The sequence below is a fragment of the Rhinolophus ferrumequinum genome, chromosome 7, assembly GCF_004115265.2.
Source record: "Rhinolophus ferrumequinum isolate MPI-CBG mRhiFer1 chromosome 7, mRhiFer1_v1.p, whole genome shotgun sequence".
Taxonomy (NCBI): domain Eukaryota; kingdom Metazoa; phylum Chordata; class Mammalia; order Chiroptera; family Rhinolophidae; genus Rhinolophus; species Rhinolophus ferrumequinum.
The window spans coordinates 77,657,710-77,682,819 of record NC_046290.1 but is presented as its reverse complement, the minus strand read 5'-3'; positions in this window follow the sequence as shown (position 1 = coordinate 77,682,819).

The following is a 25,110-nucleotide window of genomic DNA, read 5'->3' as shown; positions in this document are numbered from 1 at the left end:
ATAAAATTGTAGTTGACATTCATTATTGTTCAGCTTCAGCCTCAGGTGCACAGTGCAGTGATCAGGCATCTACACCATCCCTAGGTGGTCTCCCTAATGAGACAAGTGTCCATCGGATACCCTACACAATCTTTACAACATTATTGATTACATTCCCCAAATTAACTTTTGTAACCCCGTGGCCATCTTGTGGTCACCGACTGCTTTCTAATCCCCTCACCTTCCCCCTTACCCGCACCGCCCCCCCATCTAGCAACCCTCAGTTTTTCTTCTTTGTCTTCAAAACCGTTTCTGATTAGTTCTTTCACTTATTCTTTTCTTTAGATTCCACATATAAGTGAGATCATATGGTACTTATCTTTCTCTGTCTGACTTATTTCACTTAACATCATGTTCTCTAGGTCCATCCATGTTGTTGCAAATGGTAAGGTTTCTTTTTTCTTTATGGCTGCATAATACTCCATTGTATAAATGTACCACAGTTTCTTAATCCAGTCATCTACCGATGGGCATTTCGGTTGTTCCATGTCTTGGCTATTGTGTATAGTGCTGCAATAAACATAGGAGTGCATAAAGAGTTTTGAATTGAAGTTCTGGATTTCTTCGGATAGATACCTAGGAGTGGAATTGCTGGATCATAAGGTAGTTCCATTTTCAGATTTCTGAGATACCTCCATACTGTTTTCCATAGTGGCTGTAACAATCTGCAATCCCACCAACAGTGCACAAGGGTTCCCTTTTCTCCACATCCGCGCCAGCACTTGTTGTTTGTTGATTTATTGATGAGAGCCGTTTTGACTGAGTTTCCTCAGAGTTTTACTCATTCTTCTCTTGCTCTGTTCTCTTCCTACAGAAAGATGGTTAGTCTAGGCAAGCATCTGACCTAAACTCCAAACACAGACTTAAACAGCCATCTCAAATGTAACTGTCTGCAAACTTGGGTATATTATATAATCTTTTCTCATTCGTCTCCTGGAAATGTTCTTCTTTTCTCTTTTCCTTCTCTTTCTTCTTTTCCATCACCTTTCTCCTTTACTGTATTTATATCCAATCAGTCACTAGGCACTAGGAGCTGCCAATTCTGCCTGCTACACATGTCTTGAGTTGTCTTTCAACATTATTCGCTCTATATTTACCTTGATTCAGAAACTCACTGGTTCTAGTCTGTATTATTTAATCTCTTGACAAGTCACCCTCTCTTCTCCTTGTGCCTCGGCTCCAGTAAGATGCAAGAAGGTAATGTAGGAATGATCAGGTTGATATCTACTATGTTATTATTTTTTAAAATTTCCTACTGATCTGTCAGAGACCATGAAGAGGCAGCAATCCTCCTTGGTATTATACTTAATTTGCTAAGTATACCTTTCTAAGATAATGGCAAATTTGAGAAGTATCCAATTTTATAATGGATCGTTGATCTAGCTAATTCCTTTAAACCAATGTATCATTGTGATGGTTCAGAGACCTTCCCTGTATAGCAATTTTGGTTCCCCTTCAAAAGCTTTTCCCCACTTCTTTCCAAATAGCACCCATTTACCACACAGTCATGTACTTCAGGGGAAGCGAGCTACATTTTCAGGGTCAGGGCATGAATCTGTAATTGAACTAAGCCAGCCCTGCTGGTTCTATTTTACTTCCAAACGATTGGTGTGGACAAAGGCATATGTCAAAATTCTGTTTGAGACTTGAATGAAAATTTGCTAAGTACTTATGGGAATTTTTTTTCTTGTTGAGATAAGAGACACACAAGACAGGGAAAAAATGGTTCCTGTTTTTCTACTGCACATTGTCATACGGATATGATTTCTGGAGCTGCTGCAGCCATCTGATAAACATGAGGAGAGTTAGTTAGAGGAAAAGGCCAATTGGTAAAGGTGACAGTGTGGCAAAAGGGAACGAACCTAGGTCTTGAATAACATTTTTCAGTTGCATTACCTTTAAAAAGTCTTCTAACGAGAGAGAAAAATTCCCGTCCTGTTTAATACCTGTTGCATTGAGGATTACTGTTTCCTGAGGTCAAACTCATTCTAACTGATATCCTAAGTGGTGGCTTTGCTATGGTGGCATTTGCTTGATGACTGAGGATCTCACTTATCACAGAAGTCTTGTCTCAAGAACTAGTTTTCTCATTTAATTTGATTTTTTTAAAAAAAGATTAAAACAATACAAGAGCTAAAAGTAAATTTAGATGTCTTCTAGTCCAACTTCTAACAACCTTAATTCCCTTCCTAGAGTGGGTGAGTCATAAACATATAACTAAATCGACACTAATAGTTCAACTTCTTTATTTTTACACATTAACAAACTGGGGCCCAGAGTTTAATGACTTGCTAATGATCTCACCACAGTAGCCATTCTATAGCAAACAGTAGCAAAATCCCGGTTCCTTCTTCATTCTCTACTGTTGTGTTCACTTGGTTTCATCCATACTTTTATATATGGAGTCATCTTTTGATTGATTAATTCTGCTTTCAATCAGGAAGGAGCCACTTGCTCAGTCACACAAGTGCTTCTCCTCCTTATGTCCCTGCCGATGGCCACGGTCAGTTTCCATGACACTAACAGTGCATATGTATAAATGTATTTGAATCCCATACAAAGCCTTTTGGATTTTTGACTGCATGAGAGGTAGGCAGTTTTTGAAAAGTGACAGGTGAATCACTGTTAGTGACAATCGAGGGTTAACATGTCGTAGTTCAAGAAGATTGCTGGGTTTACTTTTGATTATTCTATACTGGTAAGTGAACTAGCAAATCTAGGCACTTATGCAAAAAATTTAAGCCAAGTAAAAGCACTTGGCTTTCATGTTTTTAATGTTACAGACCTGGGGTTTTTGCTTGTTTGTTTTTGTCTCCAATATCATGTGTTAGTGCAGTCTTGGATCCAGTAGTATGCTTGAATCTCCCTGAAAGATCTTGTGCTGAGGTCTTTCTAAAATAAATGGAACAAAAGTAGCCCTACATGAAGCCAGGTTGGGCTGAGCGTATGGCAAGGAAGCAGGGTCCACAGTGTGATTCCTGAGTTCCCAGTACAACTCTGGAGTTTGGGCTATTCACTCTCAGTCTGATTCTCCACTGGTTCAAGTTTCATGGCGGTCCCAGCCAGGCATTATAAACAGCTGCTGCACTCATGAAGCAAAGAGGTAGGTCTTGCTTCTGACCTCCTCTGAACTTTCCCTCCGATGTGCTGAGTAAATGCTCCACCTAAAAACCCATATAACATTTCATCATTAGTTCATTTGCCTAGCCTCATTTGTTTTGAGAAAGGAGTGAAATGAAAGTTATGGGGACAGTTTTGGTGTAATTTAATCGTACACATATTTAACATTGAGATCCGGGAGCAACATAATATAAGCTTTCATTTGTTCAAATGGTTAAGATGTTCATTAAGTTTCAAGACATACTTTGTGTTTCACTGGAGGTTTAATTTCCCTGTCTAGAGATGTCTGTGTTGAATACCAGCTTACCAACTGTTGTGACAGCTTGATGATCAAAACTAATGTGGGAAAGATTGGAGCCCGAGGTGGGGTACAGAGTAATACTTTTCTGAGATGTTGCTACCTTTGGAGTGTTTATAGCCTAGAATAGCATTGTTTCGCCATAAAGTGATCATTCAATAGTTTATAATTAAACACATCATCATGTGTTGTTGGGTCAAAGCAGACTTTGATAATTTAAGTTTATTTTGATGTAAGATAAAAAAATGCTCTTGACATTTATTACTAATAGTGTTTCCCTTTTTCTCGTCACGTGGCAAAGACATTTGTAGGACAGAAGTAGGGAGAAAGGTGTCACGTTTCAGTATTTCTTTCCTATACCCTAAGATGGAAGTTGCTATCATTTTTTTACGTGGCGGTGAGTGGTTTGTCTTTAAGAATTAAATCTTCAGATTGTTTTTTTTCTTTCCTGCTTTCCTGTGCGTCACAATCCTTTGCTGCTCTCTACAGTTAGGCTACTACTTATTTGGAGAAATGTAAAATAAAAATCTAAGGTTTTTTTCCCTTTGTTTTTAGTTTAGCTAGGCTTTTCTTATGCAGATTCTGATATGGATAGGGTGGTGGTGGTGGGGAGTGTTCAGCTTTTGTCAAGTCCAAATCTTGCCTTTTCTTGTTAAACACTATCTTTAAGGAAGAGTATGGGAAATAATTGTGAGTTGGCAGGAAAGAATGGGAACTGTTTAGCTGCGATATTCATGACTGTGCTCTAAGGGGAGAGGAAGGATTAAGATGCTTACAGAATACTGTTAAATATAAGGACCTCTATCTCTGAGAAGTTACCAGGCATGTGAAGGCATTAGCACCTTAAATGAGCCAGGCCAGGCTCAACTAACAAATATTTTTATTATCCTCTTATAGTGTGTCAGATCATTTCTTCTCCAAAGAGAAAAATCAAGCCCTATTTTCTCAGTTAGTTGAGCATCCTATTGGGTGCAGTTTTCCTCACTGTGTACACTCTTCCTATACTTAGGAGACTTAGTTTCCTTAAGGAACTAGAAGAGGCCATCTAATACATTGCTACATACGCATCAATGTGTTTATAGTGCTTTTCCTTCTTCTCCTCCTCCTTTCTCTTTCAGTTATTCGCCCCTTCATTCATTCATAATGAGTGTTTTTTATTTGCAAAACATCAGGCAATGTGTCATCAGGGATAAATAAGACACTAGAGAAACCATGGTCTACCACAGAAGATAACATTTGTATTCAGATAATTACAATGCAGTATGGAAAGTGACATGGGCCATGGGAGAGTGTGAGGGCTTCCAGGAGTTGAGAAGATAGCGAGGCCTCTTCCAGTGGAGGGAATTAGGGAAGGCTTCACCTCTTTGCTTAGAAATCAAAGTTTTGTGTCAAAAAAAAAAAAAAAAAAAAAGAAAACAAAAATTGATTTGGATTAGAAAAACATCAGGAGCTGGAATTTGATGGCCTATCCTGATGGCCTATGACAACTTGTCCTCCTCTTTCTACTTGAATTCATAAAAGAATTTTCAACTTTTTATTCTCTTATGCAGACAAAAGCATCCTGATTGCAATCAATCTATATAAACGAAGATTTGTTTTACTATCTTCTTCTCTACCATTGGTATTTGCATGACATATGTGAAATCAATCCCAGGAATGCCAATAAAGAAACACTTTTTAAGAATTCTCTTATAACCATTGGAATTTCTAACTAAAACAAAGAATTTTGGAGCCACAGGTTGCTTCAGAGATGATTATCTAGGTTAACTAACTGCCTCCACTTTATAGATGAAGAAACTCAGGTCCAGAGAGGGAAAGTGACCTGGGTCTCTTGTAAATGACTTAGGTAGAAGCAGTGCATGGAGTAGAACGAAGACTCCCTATTTGCCCTTTCCACTTTACCATTTCTCTCTTTTATAAGCTTACATGATTTGAATCAAGTCAGCGTGTGTGATATATGAAGGAGAACAGGGAGAAAAGGTAGCAGCAGAAAGAGCATTTAGAATTTCTATGACTGCAGAAAGGATAGACAGTTTTTGTGGCTATAACTTTCTTTCTTCCTTTGCTTATTTCTGTCCTTCCACATTGTTGCCACAACCTGGGAAATGAAGGCTACTCCTGTCACCAAAATGATGCACAGCTAGACAGCCTTGTTTCTCAGTATCCTAGGGTGTTCCCACATTTGCATTATTTATTTTACTCAAGGTCTAAGTTTGGATTTTGCTTTACCTTCACTTATTCCTTCTTTGATGTTCTTCCTTTCTTCATATAGAGCTGAGTTTCTGACCTATATCATTTTCCTTCTCTCCAAAGAACTTCTTTTAACATTTCTTGCAAGACAGGTCTACTGGCAACAAATTTCCCTCAATTTTTGTTTGTCTTGGAAAGTCTCTATTTCTCTTTCACTTTTGAAGCATAATATCACGGGGTACAGAATTCTAGGTGTTTTTTTTTTTCCCTGTCAAAAATGTAAATATTTTGCTCTACCCTCTTTTTGCTTGCATGGTTTCTGAGGAGAAGTTGGACATAATTCTTATCTCCGTTCCTCTGTAGGTTAGGTATTTGTTTCCTCTGGTTTTTTTTCAGGAATTTTTATCTTTGATTTCCTGTAATTTGAAAAAGATACAAGGGCATTTATCCTACCTGGTGTTCTCTGAGCGTCCTGGATCTGTGTTTTGGTGTCTGACACTAATTTGGGGGAAATTCTCAGTCACGATTGTTTAAAATATTTCTTCTGTTCCTTTCTCTTTTTCTTCTCCTTTTAGTAGTCCCATTACACGTAAGTTATACTTTTTGCGATTGTCCCATGATCCTTATATCTTATACTCTGTTCTTTTTTGTCTGTGTGTCTTTGCTCTTTTTGCTTTTCACTTTTTAAAATATTCAAAATATCAATATATATTGCTATATCCTCTACCCCAGAGATTCTTTCTTCACCTGTACCCAGCCTATTAATAAGCCCATCAGAGACAGTCTTCATTTCTGTTACAGTAGTTTTTGATCTCGTGCATTTCCTTTTTGTTCTTTCTTAGGATTTCCATCTCTTTGCTTACATTGCCATCTGTTCTTGCCTGTTATCTCCTTTATCCATTAGAACCCTACATATTAATCACAGTTGTTTTAAATTCCCTGTCTGATAATTTTAACATCCCTGCTGTGTTTGATTCTAATACTTGCTTTGTCTCTTCAAATTGTGTTTTTTGCCTTTTTGTTTGCCTTGCAATTTTTTTCTCGATAGCCACACATGATGTACTTGGTAAAAGGAACTGCTGTAAATAGGTGTTGATGGGGTGGTAAGGTGTGGGGGATGGGAAAGCATTCTAAAGTCCTCTAATTTCTCAGTCTTTTAGTAAGCCTTTGTTCTGACTGTAAACTGCGCAAGTGTTTCTCAGTTTTTTCCTGTCTTTTAGGTGGGACAGTATGGCTAGAGGGGGCTGGAGTTGGTTATTTCCCTTCCTTAGGTCAGTAAAGCTCTAATAATACCCCATCCAGTTAGGCTCTGGTTAACTAGTTTCCACTGAGGCCAGGCCTTGTTAAGAATAGAGCGCTCTGCCATATTTCAAAACGGTTCCTTTCCCCCTCTTCCTGCCTGAAGCCTGAGAAAATTTTTTTCTTCAATATTCACTAAGGGAAACTGGTTGAGCTACTGGAGATAAATCTCACAATATTGTGAAGGCTCCCCTTTTGATTGGGTTACCCTGAAATCTTTAACTCTCAGAGATGTCCATGTTGAGCCTTCAATAATTTATCAATTGCAGCTTGAGTTTTCCTCTGTCAGCACTGGTTCCCATGGTGTTTTCAGTTCTGAGCCTCTGCTGTGGTAAATCATGATTCCCTATATTTGCCTATCTGTCTCTCTGATCTTGACAGCAGTGCTTTGCCCCCGTCCTCTCCTCTCTTCTCTTCTCTTGATTTTTCAGTCTGTCCGGTTTTTTCTTATTAAGACAGAGTGGTGACTCCAAGCTCCTTACCTACAGAACCAGAAACCAGAAGTCTTAAGTGTAGTTTTTGAAAGTCTCCTTTTTTTATGGTGTATTTCACTAAGCTCATAGTAGTTAGACCCAGAACAGATACAATCAACACCTCCCCCCACCCCGCCAGTATATAAATACATATGTGTATGTATGTATGTGTATATGCGTTTTTAATTAGAAGTTCAGCAGGAATAGTTGCTTTGTTCCACAACAATTTTTTTTGAGCAGCTGTTTTCTAAAATAATAGCATTATTTAGAAATGTATTTGCATTTGCCAGCACACATTGAATTAAGGTTCACATTGTGGGTTGGTAATGTACTTGTAAAAAATCTAGGCCGAAGAATGGGGATGAAATAAACATGGAGCTTGGAATATATATTTTCGTATGAGAAATAATTTTTGTTTTTGTTGGTATGAAAAGTCTCTTAATACCGCGTTGAGCATGCTTAGAGAAATTGGGTCCACTCTTACAATACTTAAAGGAAGGTTGGCCTGGGGAAAGTATTTAGTAAAATATGGTAAATTCATTCTGGAACTCAAAATGCACCAACTGAGTATAATGAATTCATGGCATTTTGGCAATTTTGCCAACTACAAAGGAAGTCTTCCTGAAGGATACAACCTTTACATATGGTGATGGGAAAATATCAAACCAAGCTCTGACTTTCAGAAAACATAAGTAAGATGCAGTGATGCTCAGCACTTAGCAAGTACTTTCCTTACTATTTATTGACTGTAATCTACTCTTTACTGGATAGTGTGGTCCTTTATTACTTATATTCGACAGTCTGGGCTTCAGCCCAAATTGTCTACTGCAATCAATAATTTCTGGAGATTCTGAGATCCTGACCCTTTTCTTTTATCCATGGTGACTACTGGAGGCTAAGTTTTTTTTATTTATTAAGCTTTTTTGTTTTTAACCCTTCCTAGTCGACAGCCTAGACTGTATGCTATTTCTAGCCTAAACTATTAACCCCCATCTTAATTTACTCAACTTACGGCTCTTCCAGAGACATCTCCGCTGTGCCTCTGACTCAGAGTACCATCACATCGCACTGACGAAGCCCTGTCCCTTGCTTCCTTTGTGAGTTTCTACAGAGTCACTTCCTCCACAAAAAATTTTTAAAATTTACTTTTCTTTTTTTTTCTTCTTTTTAAAAATTTACTGGGGTGACAATTGTTAGTAAAATTACATAGATTTCAGGTGTACAATTCTGCATTATATCATCTATAAAGCCCATTGTGTGTTCTTCACCACCCAGAGTCAGTTCTCCTTCCATCACCTTATATTTGATCCCCCTTACCCTCAGCTCCCACCCCCACCCCCTTACTTTTCAATTACAGTTGACATGCAATATTAGTTTCAGGTGTACAATATAGCAATTCGACATTTATATACCTCATGAAGTGGTCACTCTGGTAAGTCTAGTACCCCTCTCATACCATACGTAGTTATTACAATATTATTGACTATATTCCCTAAGCTGTACTTTTTTTCTTTTTTTCCCCCACACCTCTCTTCCTCTGTTTGCCCCTGAGCACATGATATCTGCCCACAAAATGAAAGCTCCATTTAGTTAAATATCTTCATAGCTAATTGTCACCATAGCTGTTTCTCTATATTTTTATGTACTTATCATAACTCAAATGGGTAGGGATTATTTAATATTTCAAAGATATTGTTTGTAAGTGGAGAGATGGAGGGAAGTGAATTATTTGCAAAGCAACTGGCCTGAATCAGAGCAAACAGTTACTAAAAAACATAGGAAGGACCTCTGTTAAGTACAAAATACCTTAAGTATTGAGGTCTGGGTCAAACCCCATTTTTAGAAGGATACATGGGATTCTAAGGCCAAAACTCATTCTCATAATAATTAATGACCCTGTATATAGCCAAACTCAACCAAATGACTTAAACATAATTCCTATTTTAGTGCATTCTGGATTATAAAAATTTTTCATTATAATTTAAAAATAAATTTACCAGTGCAGCACCAGCTATAAGGTGTTAAAAATTTTCCATGATGCAACTATTTTTTTTGATAATCTTGGGAGAGGAATGCATTTTTAAATGCAGAACCCGTAATTTAAAATATTGATACATTTTACTGACATTAAGGATAACTTGGTATGAATTTTCCCAGTGGGGTATTCCATGGAGGCAACTCCTGCTGGAGTTAATAAAAATCAAAATTCTCATTAGGCCATTGCCCTTTTATTCTTAGGCTTATCTCATCTTTCTCAAAAGTGCTTACAGTAAAAATTATACATTCCTGTTCAAGGAAATGTTTAACACAGTATGTTCTTCAACCATACTGAGCACTAGGAAGGCCATATGCTTATCATTGAAGGTAGGTAAGAGGCAAGGATAAAAGTCAGCTTCAGTGTCCAGGTATCTCTGCATCACATTTTTGGCCCTAGCTTTCCACATCTAGAAGCACCTTTTCCCCAGAGTGATCTATCTGATTTGATTTTTATATAAGATCAATTCTTTATCACCTCAAATACAGATTTTATTTTCATCAATGCCTTTTGTTTTCCCTCAGTCTTTTCCATTTCTTCTTTTTTTCAATTTTTCTTTCTCTTCCCTCCTGCTCTCCCTTCCCCACGTCTCTTTTCTTCCAAACCCCCTTATTTCCTTCCTTCCTTTTCCTTCTTTGATTGCAGAAGGTTGAGTGAATCAGGCATCTCAGATGATTACTCATCACCTTCACTGCTCCATGAAAATCCTCTTATATTTATTCTCCTCTCATTTGTTATCTCTACCCCATAGGAAATACCTTTCAGTGTTTTATGCATATCCTTTATATGTATAAATTATTGCAAAATATTTACTCTTCTTTTGTGTGCATATATGAGAGGTTATAGTCCTCAATCTGATTTATTCTTTTCATATGGTTTTGAGCGTTTATGATCCATCCATTTTACTGTATATCCATCTAGTTTGTTGCTTTTAATTGCTTCATAGTATTTCATAGAACGCCTCCACACAGTGTATTTATTCATCCCCCTGTGACAAATACCTAAATTGCCTTCAATTCCCCAAGTCCACAAATAATGCTACAATAAACATATTTATACAATTGTCATGGATCACAGCAAATGGTTACCAGGAATCACAATGCACGTAAAATAACTCTGTCTTAATACAAACTAGTTTAAGTAACAAGAGCTGGGTCAAACCCCATTCTAAGAAGGAAACAATTCCAAGGTCAAAATTCATTCTGTTAAGTCTGCATTTCCTGTAGTGTGTGACCAGTGAAGTCTCTGCTTGGTCAGCTTAGTGGGCTCAATTAATGCTTAAATAGAAATTTTTTAAATGGTTGGAAGCAATAAGTCTCTTAGTCTTTGTCAAAGGGTTTTGTGTGTATTGCAGCATACATTTAACACTAAGGTAGCTTTGTAAATCTACCTTAGACTTTACTTCCGGCTTGTGTAGAACCTCAAGGTGAGCTGAAGAGAAAGCTCAGGGCCCCCTCAGGTCTTTCCTGGTCATACATATAGCCCTGAACATTTGTGTGGCCTTCTAGATCCCCAGGAACATGTCTGAGCTTCTCAAAGCTATCTATGGACATCTTGCTTCCCAGATCTTCCTTTTACAGTTTGGTCAGGCTTTTGTTTACCCCAACTGGTGTCACAGCTTTAGGCCGTTGCATTATTAAACAATCACTACTTTCCCATAGAGAAAGCTTCAAGTCACGTCAAATAATGACACTATCCTACAAAGAGACTTTTTAAAGGATCCATGAGACAGACACAATAGTTGAGGAGTGTCAAATCCACTTTACCCCCCTATGGTGACAGCCAGGCTGATGATTTTCACAGCTACTCTGGTTACAAGGCTGCTGATTTTCAAGGTCACACGGAACTGAGATGAGAGAGGAATGGGAGTAGACCTAGTTAAAATGCTATAAGTCCTGCCATTCTTACCGAGTTTTTGTAATTTTTCTTGAATAAATTGCTCCTCAGGTTGTTGCAAGCCTTTGATTAATTTCCAGAGTTCCAAGTTGATTTTGAAAATTTTGCATGTATTTTCATTGATTTTATGAAAGAGCAGATTTATGGTGGTCCTCATTCCACCATTCCAAAAGTCCCAGCTCTTACAGTTTTATTTTAACTATAAATCGCTTCTTAAGACTTCGTTGGCTTTAGTGAGTCCATGTGTCTTATATATTGGATTGTGGATACAAATTTCTACAGGGATCATATGGATGACAGAAATGACAGCATGAGCTTGTGAAAACATTCTAGGGAATGTGGTTGGTACCATGTGCCCATCTCAGGGAGTGGCTCTTTCTTGGGTCCAATCCATTGGTGTATATTTGGGAACAGGGACCAAATATTGCCAGATATACTAATTTATTAAAAGAAGCAAAAAATCCAAATTTCTTAAAAAAGGAAATGCCTGTAATGTATGCATGTGATACACATTATTTAGTGAAACCAAATAGCACATTCCTGTGGACCACATTTCACCAGCAGATCCCCAACTTGTGCCCCTTATGAAAGATTTGTGATGCTATTCACTAGGCATTATCTTCATATTTCTTTTTTCTTATTGAAAATAGTATTAACTCACATGCTTTTCTTCATAGTAATTGTTCTCTTTTGTTATGTGGGGAAACTTCTTTATAAGCCCCATATTAGAGGTCTTGTTTCTAACTCCTTTTGGATAAAGAGAGGTCCATCCTTCTGGAGTTTTCTGACAGGAGGCATGAATTGCTTCCAGATAACTTCTCCCCATGCATACCTCCAGGTCTCTCTCTCAATATGATCTGAGTGTGTAGACCTGGGCAAGATTCTGTGTCTCTTCAGAAACAAAGTTAGCTCCATGCTATAAGTCTGGAAGGGATCAACAAAAGAAAGATGATGATCCGATTCTGACAGGATCTTGTATCTGAGCTCTTGGTTATTTTGCTATTTCCAGTCAAAACTCTTCTTGTTGAAATACCCAGTATTCAAGTACAGCCATAACCAAGGACCACACCTCTTGTAAAGAAAAGTAGAATTGACAGGGAGAACTAGTTTTCTTTGTCTTCAAGCTCCAGGAACTCATTTAAATTATCTCATGCCTGATAGATATTTTCTGGGCTCTCTGCTCAGTCACTCATTCTGTCTAGGCAGTGACAAACATTGAGCTTTGTTTATATAAATCTCAAGTGTGGCAGTTTGCCCTGAAACCTTGAGACTATTCAGTACAGACAAGCAGTTGATTTTCATTCTAGGCAAACTAACATGAGGTTCTCTTTCCTCCTACCTTGCCCAAGTTAGGGAATCTCTGTGTGTTAATCTTTCTTTATTAATTATGTTGTCCCTTCCTGCGGCCAGTGCCATTTCTTCTTGTCAAACCTTCTGTAATGCTCTAACGAGGCATTGTAAAATAGGAATTACTCTTAGTTCTCTTTCCCATTAGGGATTTATGCTTTTCTCTCTAGAATGCATCGCTTTAATGCTAATGTAATATTTCTTTGCGGCTGTGCCAGTAATAAACCCTAAGAAATTATCATGTTGTAAAGTCAAATATAGCTGGGCAGCTTGGAATGATATACACCCCTTCTGCAAGAGTAGATGGAAATTCCCTTTCCAACTTAGGTATCCTCTCCTAGTCCTACCTGGCAAAGATCAATTTATGGCTGACCTCTAGCAAAGATCAGTTGGATGTTAGTACCTGTCAATTTTGAAATGGGTATGAAAAGATAAATGAAAGGTTGAGAAGAAAAGAGTTTGAGGAGCAAAATTTTAGTCAAATTAATTGTGAACGAGATAATTATAGGTTCGATAAAATACCTGCTTTTCTGAATGTGGGAACTGCCAGAAAATATTTCTTCTAGAATTATAAATTGGATATCTGCAGTATAACTCAAGAGATAGACCACCAAAGAAATAGGCTATTCTCTCAAATTAACACCTTTTTCTATGAGAAACAAAACTTAGTGTGTCAAGTGAATAAGAACAAACCACAGCATGGGAGAAAATATTTGCAAAAGATGTATCTGATAAAGGACTGTTATCCAAAACATACAAAGAATTCTTAAAACTTAATAATAAGAAAACAGATCCAGTTATAAAATGGGCAAAATGCCAGAATAGACACCTTACCAAAGAAGATATACAGTTGATAAATAAGCACTTGAAAAGAAGCTCAACAACCTATGTCATTGGAGAATTGCAAATTAAAACAATGAGATACCAATACACACCTATTTAGAATGGAGAAAATTCAAAACACTGACAACACCAAATGCTGGTGAGAATGTGGAGCAACAGGAACTTTCATAGATTATTGGTGGGAATACAGAATGGAATAGCCACTTTATTAGGTTGGTACAAAAATAATGGTGGTTTTTGCGATTTTAGCCTTAAAACACAATTACTTCTGCACCAACCTAATAGAAGACAGTTGGGCTGTTTCTTATAAAAAATTAGGCATATTCTTACCATCTGATCCAGCAGTTGTACTCCTTGATATTTACCGAATAGAGTTGAAAACTGCACGTGGACATTTATAGAAGCTTTGTGTGTAATTACACAACCTTGGAAAAAACCAAGATGTCCTTCAGTAAGTGAATAGGAAAACAACTAGATATGGTACTTCCAGACGATGGAATATTCTTCAGTGCTAAAAAGAAATGAGCTGTCAAGCTATGAAAAGATATGGAGGAAACTTAAATGCATATTACTAAGTGAAAAGAGCCAATCTGAAAAGACCGACATGCTCTATGATTCCAACTATATGACATTCTAGGAAAGGCAAACCTATGGAGACAGTACAAAGATCAATGGTTGCCCAGGGGGTGGAGTGAGAGAAGAGATGAATAAGTGAAGCACAGAGGATTTTTAGGGCAGTGAAACTCTTCTGTATGATATTATTTGGGATATGTGTTATGCATTTGTCTAAACCCATAGAATATACAACACAAAGAGGGAACCCTAATATAAATTGTGGACCATTGGTGATAACAGTATGTCAATGTAGGTTGATTGACTATAACAAACGTACCACTCGGATGCGATTATAATTGATAACGGGTGAGGTTCTGCATATGTGAGTACAGGGGTATATGTGAACTCTCTCTACCTACTACTCAATTTTGATGTGAACCTAAAACTGCTCTAAAAAATAAAGTCTTAAAAAAACAAATAATAAAAAAACCCCCGCAACTCAATGTGTAGCATGGGGCCATGTTATATTTGTTTCAAAAACTGGGAAAAGCAATTATCTGGATTGCAACAATCATCCGAAAGCTTGTTTGTGTCTTTTTCCCAAATTGGTTTGTATTAAGGCTCAGAGAACACTGAAATAGTCAACATAGTCAAGCAAATGGGCAGGAAATATGAAACGTAGCTTTTGAATGGGAAACACTAAGTTCTTCTACCATGTGGTATTCAAAACGATTCCTCTTCTCTCCTTTCAGTCTTTAAGTATGAGTACATTCATTATTCTCTTTTATTTCTTCACATTTTCCACCCATGTATTTTTTATAAAGGTAGTGGTGCCAAGAACAAAAGCTCCAATCTATGGGTAGCCTGATGTAGGACAATTAATTAAAGCTTTTAAGTTTGGATCAATGTCTCAAAACCCCATGCAGGGCTCTGTATTGCACTGGTGTTTCCAAGGCCTGAATCTGCCCATTAAAAAAAGAAGAAAAAAAAAAAAGAAAGAAATAAAAAAAGAAAGAAAGAAAGAAAAGGCCAGCTTATAATTTGGTGCCAGTACAATGGGGGAATAACAATTCTTGAAGAGGATATGCAAATCTCTTCTGTGAGTGCCTTATTTAACACCTTTAGTTGATCAGAAGGCTGGTAATAATTTTTTTTTTTTTTTTTTAAACTCAGGGGCAGCAGCATTGCAAGATGTTCTTAAGGCCCCTTGAACTGAATATATCTGAAGTCAGAGTTATCCCAGTATGCTCTTTTCTAACCCTAAAATGAAATGCATTTGTTGCTCCTCTCTGACCTGCTCTACCTGCCCCTCTAGTTATACTTGAGGCCTGGGAGCCAGGAGGTATATTCTTGGCACATTCAGATTTAGCCAGACTGTCACAAAAGATTGGATCCATTCTGGCACTGAGGTACCCAGGAAAAGATTTAGATTCCTTGATGTGTTTTCTTCTTCAGCATAAAGGAGATCAGACAGGCTTGGGACAGTTCTAGCCATTAGGGCATTACAGGCTATAACCAGAATGGGATGGGTCCATTTCATCCTTTTCCACATGGCTCTAGACTGGATCACTCTTGGATGATTCAAAATAAGGTATTTAAAGACAACTTTATAAGACTTAAACCCTGGATAGGGACTTGCTTTGTATTTCACGGTTGAGGTCTTAGTTGCATTTGTCTCTCCAGTGGGACAGTTTCTCTCCACTTCCCAGTGAAGATTGAAAAGTACAAGTCTACAGTGGTCACCATTCAGACACTGCTGCTCTCATAAGAGTTTTATAGCCTTATCCCTGAAAGAGTACCAGATTTTACAATTATGTAAAATCTTGTAAAATTATGGCAAGAATCTGCTTATTAAAATAACTCTACAGAAGATCTTGGGGCTATCATTTCCTTAATATGTTGAGTGTGTTTGTATATGTATGACTTGGTATATACATTGCTGATGCTCACCAATGCAATGAAAGAGAGCTTAGAAAAATGGAAATATTTATCGAGCTCACTGAAGGAAAATATGGCCAAATATTTACTAGTTATAAAGTATATTAGGCCACACATTTTCCTGGCAACTCAATCCTGCACCACTATTTAAAACTCTTGTTAAAATAATAAAAATTATTAACAAAACACTAAAAATACTATTATCCACTGACCAGACAGGGGGAGGTGGAGTTTGAGGGGTCTTATTGAGAAGAAGATGCGTTTCTATTAGTGCCTTACTTTGTGAATAAACTATGCGTTTTTTTAGTATTTCATTTCCAGCATCTGAAAAACTGATACAAATAATGCTTTTATTTATTTCACCGAATCATTCTCTATTTTGAGTCCAAAACTTTGAGAGCCTTGAAGAAAAGTGATGTAGAAACACAGCCCTGTCTCTTTCCCCAACCCTTAGTATTTTTTTTCATAGTTCCTGGTACGATTCTTGCCTTCAGTGATTAAATTCAGGGAAACACCCATACACATTCTTCTCCAATGCGTTTGCCACTGATCACTTTACATTTGGTTGAGCCCACCCAAAGCAATTACTCCCCTTTCTCCTTCTGGATGGTGTATGTGCTGCTGTATAAAAGAAATGAATTATGTATTAAGGTTGGAACCATATTTTTAAAAATGTTCTTAAGTGGGAAAGCTTAAGAAAAATGTGAAAAAAAATTTTTTTCAGTTTTCGGAGCTAGTTGATAGAGGCTTGATGGCCTAAAAATATTTGATTTGGAGAATGCTAGGGAAAAATCATATTGTACATTTCTTTTTAAGTAATACTCTTGTTCTCTTCTTGCTTTCAGGGAATATTTCTGTAAACACAATAGATTTCCTCATTCTCAGCCAACTTTTACAGGTAGAGATCATGTGCATAATATTGAAGAGTGATTATAATTTATTTTATGTGGCGGCACCAAGAATTCCCGTTCTGTGAACCTCTGCCTTCCTTTTCTCTCCCCCCAGATGTCTAGTCATTCCCAAAGAGGGTGATCTTAATATTATAGATCAGGCCTATCTTCATGGTATAGCTTCCAAAAAGTTGAGACTTGTAATAGATGATAAGAGAGACCAAGTGAGTGGCTGTGGCTCTTTCTTTCTCCTGGAGAAAACAACTTCTTAGTAATGGAATGGTATCTTCTTGACACCTGTAGGAACTGTGCCATCAAGTGCCCTTCTCTGGTCTGACCTGGATCTATCAAAGACTCACCTTTTCTTCATATTCAGATAAAACCATCTTAAAATAGAAAAAGTTGGTGTAAACACAGCTCAGCTGTCATCTCTTCAAGAAAGCTTTGGACTGCACCCTCCTAGCCCTTGGTACATGTCTCTGACTTAGACACTCACCATTGTATTGAAATGGTCCCATGATGTTTGTTTTCTTAAGCATCAGTTCCAAGGATGTTGTGTACTTTGGGCACTGCACAACTCCAGAGTAACCCTTCAAATTTGTAGTCATCTTAGATTTGTATATTTCTCACAATACTTTTCAGGTGGATAGCAGTAAAATCTCTTGAGAAAGGAGTGACACTTTCTGTTTCTTAAAATGGCGGCATTTGGTTTGGCTCCAGGGCTGGCCTTTTCATTGCTTTATCCTTATTGTATAGATCTTGACGATGTAATATGAAATTTAAATATAAGGTTTGTAGGATAAATATTAATAGATGGATAAACATATTATGCTCTCAATAAGCATCTTTCAAACCCAATTAAGGTATTCAGTTTTTTGTTGCATTCTAAATCTATGTTTTTCTTCCAAATATTTCTCCAAGTAGCTGTATGTGTACATGTACATTTATAATTTCCTGCACTTCTGAGTGTGCCTAAATGGAGTCAGATCTCAAACTTTGGCTCTTTTTCACCATATTCATTTATCACATTCCCAGACCAATCACCCATCTACAACAAAAGGCCACAAATTGAGCTGGCTTCTGGCATTGCTAAAAACTGATCCAGTTTCGCCTTGAGTTTCCCTCTTTAAATGTTGCTTTGTTAGGAGAACATCAATTAAAGTCCCCTTAGAACTATTAAATCTAGAGCTGTTTTAATTAGATTCAGTCAACAGGATTGATTAGAAGTCAACAAGAACAGCTTTGGTGAAGTAAACTCACGGGCAGTACATTTTGCTGTCTTTCCAAATTGTGTTATGAGTATAAACCTACATTTGTTCAAAAGTTTTTTCACCCTTCATTGCAAACCTGTAAATTATGGCATTTAATAAAAACAACATGTGTATAAAAAGTACATACTAAATATTAAATAGGAATGCATATATGATTACCAGAAAATAAACTTTCATAATTACATACAAATTATTTTTAATAGCAAGTAAAAGAAAGTAATATGGCGTACCCTAAAAATACCTATGCTATTTCTTGCTATTGGAATAAAAATAATTTTTAATATCAAATGTTTTTAATTAAAAATAAATATATGGTTATTATAACAAGTAAAATATTATAAAAATGTATAAAGAATGAAATAATCCGCCCCTTTGACCTCCCTAAGAAACCTAATGTGTATATTTACCATTCTTGCTCATTCAAATGTAAATCCAGATATATAGGGTTGTTTATAAAAATGAGATCTTACTGTACAATTTTTTCCTACTGCATAAATTTTTCTTTTTCTAAATATATTTTTCAATGACAGTTGACATACAATATTATATTAGTTCCAGGTGTACAACATCATGATTAGACATTTATATAACTTACGAAGTGATCACCCTGGTAAGTCTAGTACCCATCTGACACTCATTTGTAATAGTTATTACAATATTACTGACTATTTTTTATTTATCCATTTATAAAAGAGAGACCTCAGGAGAGTGGATAGAGATCTAACTTATTTTTTTCTATGCCTTCATTATAGCCTGTAGAATGGATATGTTGTAATTTGTGTGACCATTTCCTTTTTGGATATTCACATTATTTACCACTATGAACAAAAATTCAATAAATATCCTGTGTCTTTATATACTGGCACTTTCCTCTAAAAAGGTCTAAAGTCAAATGCACGAATCAAAGAATAAACATTTAAACAAATTTAAATGCTTTGCTAAAATAATTTCTGGAAAGATTATAATACAGGGAGTTTTCAAACTGATGCTTTCTCTGTAAGCAGAATGTAAATCACTTTGCTAGAGATGTTTCTCTTTGTTTCCCAGAGTTCATTACCAGAGAGTTTCCCAAGTGCTATCCATTATGTCAGGGCCAGTAAGTGCATATATGGTTTTATAAAGAGGTAAACTATCAAAAGTTGAAGAAGTTATTAATAATTCTTTCTTAAAAACCATCATTGCCAAAGTGGTTCCAGACTGGGGGAGACATGGCCACATTAGCCCCTAGAAAGGGGCTGTCAGAGTTGAATGGTTCATTGGCACTCAATTGTCACCATTTGTGACTGACCTCTCTCTGATAGTGGGCTATTATATTTAATGGCGAAATAAAAAATCATTTTTTTCTTCCAATCTGACTGTAAAATAGAAAAGCATGGAGTTAATACTAGGTTATGCCAAAGGGGGACATGAATCAGGAAAACTGACACTGTGAACTTTTAAACTCTGATTTTCAAGTTTTGAATAATGTTTGGTGAATGTTATTCCCCAGTCTGGAAATTCAGATATAAGTTGCTCACTCAGAAGTCAAGATGTTATTTCTTAAAACTGAAAAAGTGTTGGAACTGTGTTTTCTCAGCATGGTTCCCATGAAATTGGTTAAATTCTTTTGCTATGATGGTGGTGATTTATTTGGTCACTGGTTTGCACCATTTGAACTCTCTTGAGAGTAAAGGTAACATTTCTGTAAGATCTCCAATGCTTAGTAGTATTTCAACAGCAGGGTCATGATATAGTTCATAGAAAATTCTGCCTGAATAGTATGGATCAATCATGAAAGAATGCTTACTGAGTACTTACCATGTGCCATGCAAAATGCAAATGATAGTAGAATCTTACTGGTAAGCAAAATATCCTTGTGCCTGTAAATCTTCACAACTACTAGAAAGGTAACAGATTTAGAAAAAACTTTAAATGTTTTAAAATTTATTTTTACTCTTCAATTACAGTTGACGTACAATATTATATTAGTTTCAGGGGTACAGCATAGTAATTAGAAATTTATATAAGTTATAAAGTGATTGCCCCTTTAAATCTAGTACCCGTGTGACATGATACGTAGTTATTACAATATTCCTGACTATATTCCCTATGCTGTACTTTACATCCCCATAACTGTTTTTATAACTGTACTTATAACTGTACTTATAATCTCTTCACCTTTTTCACCCATCTCCTCAAACCCTATCCCATCTGGCAACCATCAATTTGTTCTCTTTATCTATGAGTTTGTTTCTGTTTTGTTTATTCACTTACTTTGTTTTTTAGATTCTACGTACAAGTGAAATCAAAGTATTTGTCTTTCTCTGTCCAACTTATTTCACTTAGCATAATACCCTCTTGGTCCATCCATGTTGTTGCAAATGGCAAGATTTCATTCTTTCTCATGACCGAGTAATATTCCACTGCATATATGTATCACGTCTTTATCCATTCGTCCATTCGTGGACACTTAGTTTGCTTCCATATCTGGGCTATTGTAAATAACGTTGCAGTGAACAGAAGGGTGCATGTGTCTTTTTGAATTAGTGTTTTGGATTTCTTCAGATAAATACCGAAAAGTAGAATTGCTGGTTCATATGGTATTCTTTTTAAATTTTTTTTGAGGAAACTCCATACTGTTTTCCATAGTGGTTGCACCTATTTACACTCCCACCAAAAGTGCACTAGGTTTCCCTTTTCTTCACATCCTCACCAGCACGTGTTGATTTATTGATAATAGCCATTCTGACAGGTGTGAGGTGATATCTCATTGTGGTTTTAATTTGCATTTCCCTGATGATTAGTGACACTGAGCATCTTTTCATATGTCTATTGGCCATGTTATGTCCAGTTTGGAGAAATATCTGTTCAGGGCCTCTGCCCATTTTTTAGATCGGATTGTTTGTTTGTTTATTTATTTATTTATTTATTTATTTATTTATTTATTTATTTATTTTTGTATTAAGTTGTAGAAGTTCCTTACATATTTTGGATATTAACCCCTTATCAGATGTATCATTGGCAAATATCTTCTCCCATTCAATAGGTTGTCTTTTCATTTTGTTGTTGGTTTCCTTTGGTGTGCAAAAACTTTTTTAGTTTGATGTAGTCCCATTTGTTTATTTTTTCTATTGTTTTCCTTGCCTGAGGAGACAGACATATCCAAAAAAATATTGCTAAGAGTGAGCCAAAGAGTTTACTGCCTATGTTTTCTTCTAAGAGTTTTATGGTTTTGTGTCTTACTTTTAAGTCTTTCATCCATTTTAAGATTATTCTGGTATATGGTGTAAGAAAGTGATCTAGTGTACTGACGAGCAGGGGAAAAGAAAAGAGAGGACAGGCTAGGGAGGGATAATTGATTTATTTAGCAATATCAAATCAATTTATTTAGCAATATCTAATCAATTTAATTAGCAGTATATAATAGTAAAAGTCAAAGCTCCTTAAAACTGGAATGGAGAGTACAGGGCACTGATGGAATGTTGCTGGTCTCGGGTACAATTTCAGCGAGACGGACATGGAATTTTCCTTAATTATCAATGGAACATGGCTTATACAGCTTAAAAGGCCATTAACTCTGTCCAGTTTTGTTTTGCTTTTTAAAAAATGTGTTTCCTTTTGCACCTCAGGCTGTGCTTGGTGCCTTTTGCCTTTGTTTCTGTTGCTTGTCCACTGAGTGGCTGAGGGGAAAGTGAGTGTTCTGTGTCAGACGTCGGAAGGGAAATTAGGCTTGCACTTATGTAGTTTGGGAACTTCTTAACCCCATTCATGTGCAGTCCATGTACAGAATTAGAGACAGTGTTCTCAGAGGAAAACATACGCTCTACCACTGTCATCACTCTTATCTATTAGGCTTAAATGCTTTGTAAAAGCCATATAGCTTCAGCTTGTGCTAAGGTTCCTCTTACTATGAAAAACACTGGAGTATAATGTGACAAGTAAAATCATCTTGCCTGCTTGCAATGTGGGAGGTCTCATTCATAGACTTCTGAAACACGGTGGTAATTATTTTCAATTTGAAGACCTGAAGTAGATTGCGTCCTCTCTGTGTTCAGGATTTTTGTCATATGACATTGCAGCTCTTTCCGAAAAAGAGGTGGGGTATGTTTTGCTGTCCCTTAACTTAGATTTCCTATGTGGTTTGCTTTAGTCCGTGGAAAATTAGTGGGCATGACATGATCAAATCTTGGGAAGTATCATGCATTTGGTCTTGCTCTCCACCATCATCATTAGAAGAAAATGCCCATGTTAGTTACTGAGTCCAATAGTGAGGATGAGAGAGAGATGTGAAAAAGTCAACCCTGGCTTAAATTAGCTGATTAGCAGCCAATGCACATACTAGTAAGCTAAACAAATACTATTGAATGCCAATGACATTTTGTGGTTGTTTACACAATATTGTGGCTGTAATTAACTGATACAAAAACATTTCTTGAAGTAGAGCAACCATTTAAACTTCTGTCCAAACTGGGATTTTTTTTTTTTTAATTAAAAGAGATACTTTTTTTTTTAATTATTATTACAGAGGACAAAACATGTAAACTGAGACTGTCCTGTGTAAACCAGGATGTTGAGACCACCCTAAACCTAAGGATCCCTAAACTTTTGTCTTACAAGAATTGTTGATGTATCAGAATTAAATAAGTTAAAAATAAATGAACATAGAATATGTTCATTTATTTTGCTTATTTTGTTAAAATTTATTCAGTGCTTGCTAGGAAGTAAGCTGATCTCAAGTGGCTTACGCTTGTTTAGGGAGGATAAGAAACGCAAAATATTACAATTGTCTGGACTTGTGGCATTTGTGGATTTTACACTCAGTATTATGACTTGTTCAGGCAGTATTATGACATGTTCATTGCATGTAGAAATTTGAAATACTGCAGGGGCATGGCTTAGAATTGCTTATAACTTAGGGCTGGTATAAACTGTTAATAACTTAGTGAGTGGGCATAGCCGACCACCTGGCATCACCTACTCAACTCAGCCTCCATGATCTTTTCGATTTGTTATCACTCTGTGAATTCAGAAAAATTCTTCACTGTGGAAAGTTATGACCACCAAGTGGCAAAAACTCTGTGTAAGAAAAAGCTGAAAAGGTGGCTAACTTGTAGTATGGGTATGGACACAGGAAACATAAAACTCCCAAAAGAAGTAGAATTTGGGAGAAAGCCACAAACTATAGAAATCTTTATTTACAAATTCAGGGGTTAGTCTCTCAGGAACAACAAAGATTTACTATTCTAACCAGTGGAGAAAATCCACACACACATACACATATTATATATGCATACATATCGATGTTCCCTAATGATAATCAGACATACTACATGGAAATGGAACATTCAAGCCAGAATCTGCAGGCTGGTTAGTTTCCTTAAACGTTTTCTTTGAAGTAAAAACACGTACAGAAAAGTACACAAAAGAATGAATTACAGTTGTCCTCCCTTATCTGAGGTTTTTCTCTCCACGGTTTCAGTTAACTATAATACAATCAACTGCGATCTGAAAATAATGGAAAATTCCAGAAAAAAACAATTCATAAGTTTTAAATGGTGTGCCTTTCTGAGTAACTTGATGAAATCTCCCACTGTCCTGCTCTGTCCCATCAGGACGTGAATCATCCCTTTGCGCAGTGTGTCCATGCTATATGAGCTACCTGCCTGCTAGTCACTTAGTAGCCATCTGGGTTATCAGGCCCAATGTTGTGGGATTGCAGTCCTTGGGTTAGCAATCCTTATTTTGTTTAATTGTCCTTGGCCCCAAAGGACAAGAGGAGTGATGCTGGTGATTGGGATATGCCAGAGAATCCATAAAGTACTTCCTTTAAGAGAAAAGGTATGTACGTATAGAAAAAAGCAGAGGGTATATAGGGTTTAGTATTAATACTACCTGTGGTTTCAAGCATCCACTGGTGGTCTTGGAACCTATCCCTTGTGGATAAGGGGGGCACTATTTTACCACAAAGCAAACACATGTAGTGAACTCCCAATCTGCAAGGCCGCTAGATGGGCTTTAGGTTTGAACCGCCAGTCAAACCGACGACATAGAATTAGGCTCCGCAGCACTCAATTTACTTAGCTTTGAAAAAACAAAAAAAAGCATACAGATCAGGGAGTAAGGCAGCTTTATCACAGAGACATCAGACCCTCAGATGCACCTTTTTTTTAAAATTAAGGTTTATCGGGGTGACGATTGTTAGTAAAGTTACACAGGTTTCAGGTGTACAATTCTGTATTACATCATCTACAGATCACATTGTGTGTTCACCACCCCGAGTCAGTTCTCTTTCCATCGCCGTATATTGGATCCCCTTCACCAGATGCAGCTTTTGATGGCCCAAATCACACACAGATGCATTTTGGTCACCAGTTTGACAAAGTCTGACACAAGTATGGGTCACATCAGCATAGGGAAGCAACCAAGCCTGAGTACCTGCAGCTTAAATACCTTGCTAGTCAGTCACATTAGCCCCATTCTTTTGTCCTTAAGTTATAAGTTAGACAATGAACATTCCTGACAGCCATGCGTCGTGGGGGTAAAGAACATTCAGAGATCAGTATTCAATATACAGCAGGCCCTGAGAATCCTCTTCTACCTTCAGGGTTGATGTTATAAGAAATAGAATATTATTGACCCCCAGAAGCCCTCCTCATGCTGCTTATTCATATACAGCTCCTCCTGGTAATTATTATCATGACTTTCATGCCCATAGATTATTTTTTAAGTCTATGTAAAAGAATAATCATCTGCATACTGTTTTGTGGCTGGCATCTCTTGCTAGGCTTCAAGTTTTGAGATTCATCAATGTTATATTATGTAGCTATGTTTTTTCCTATTGATAGTATCTCGTTATATGGATGTACCACTATTTATTCATCCTATTGTATATTGACATTTGGATTTTTTAAAATAACTATAATAATGTTGCTATGCA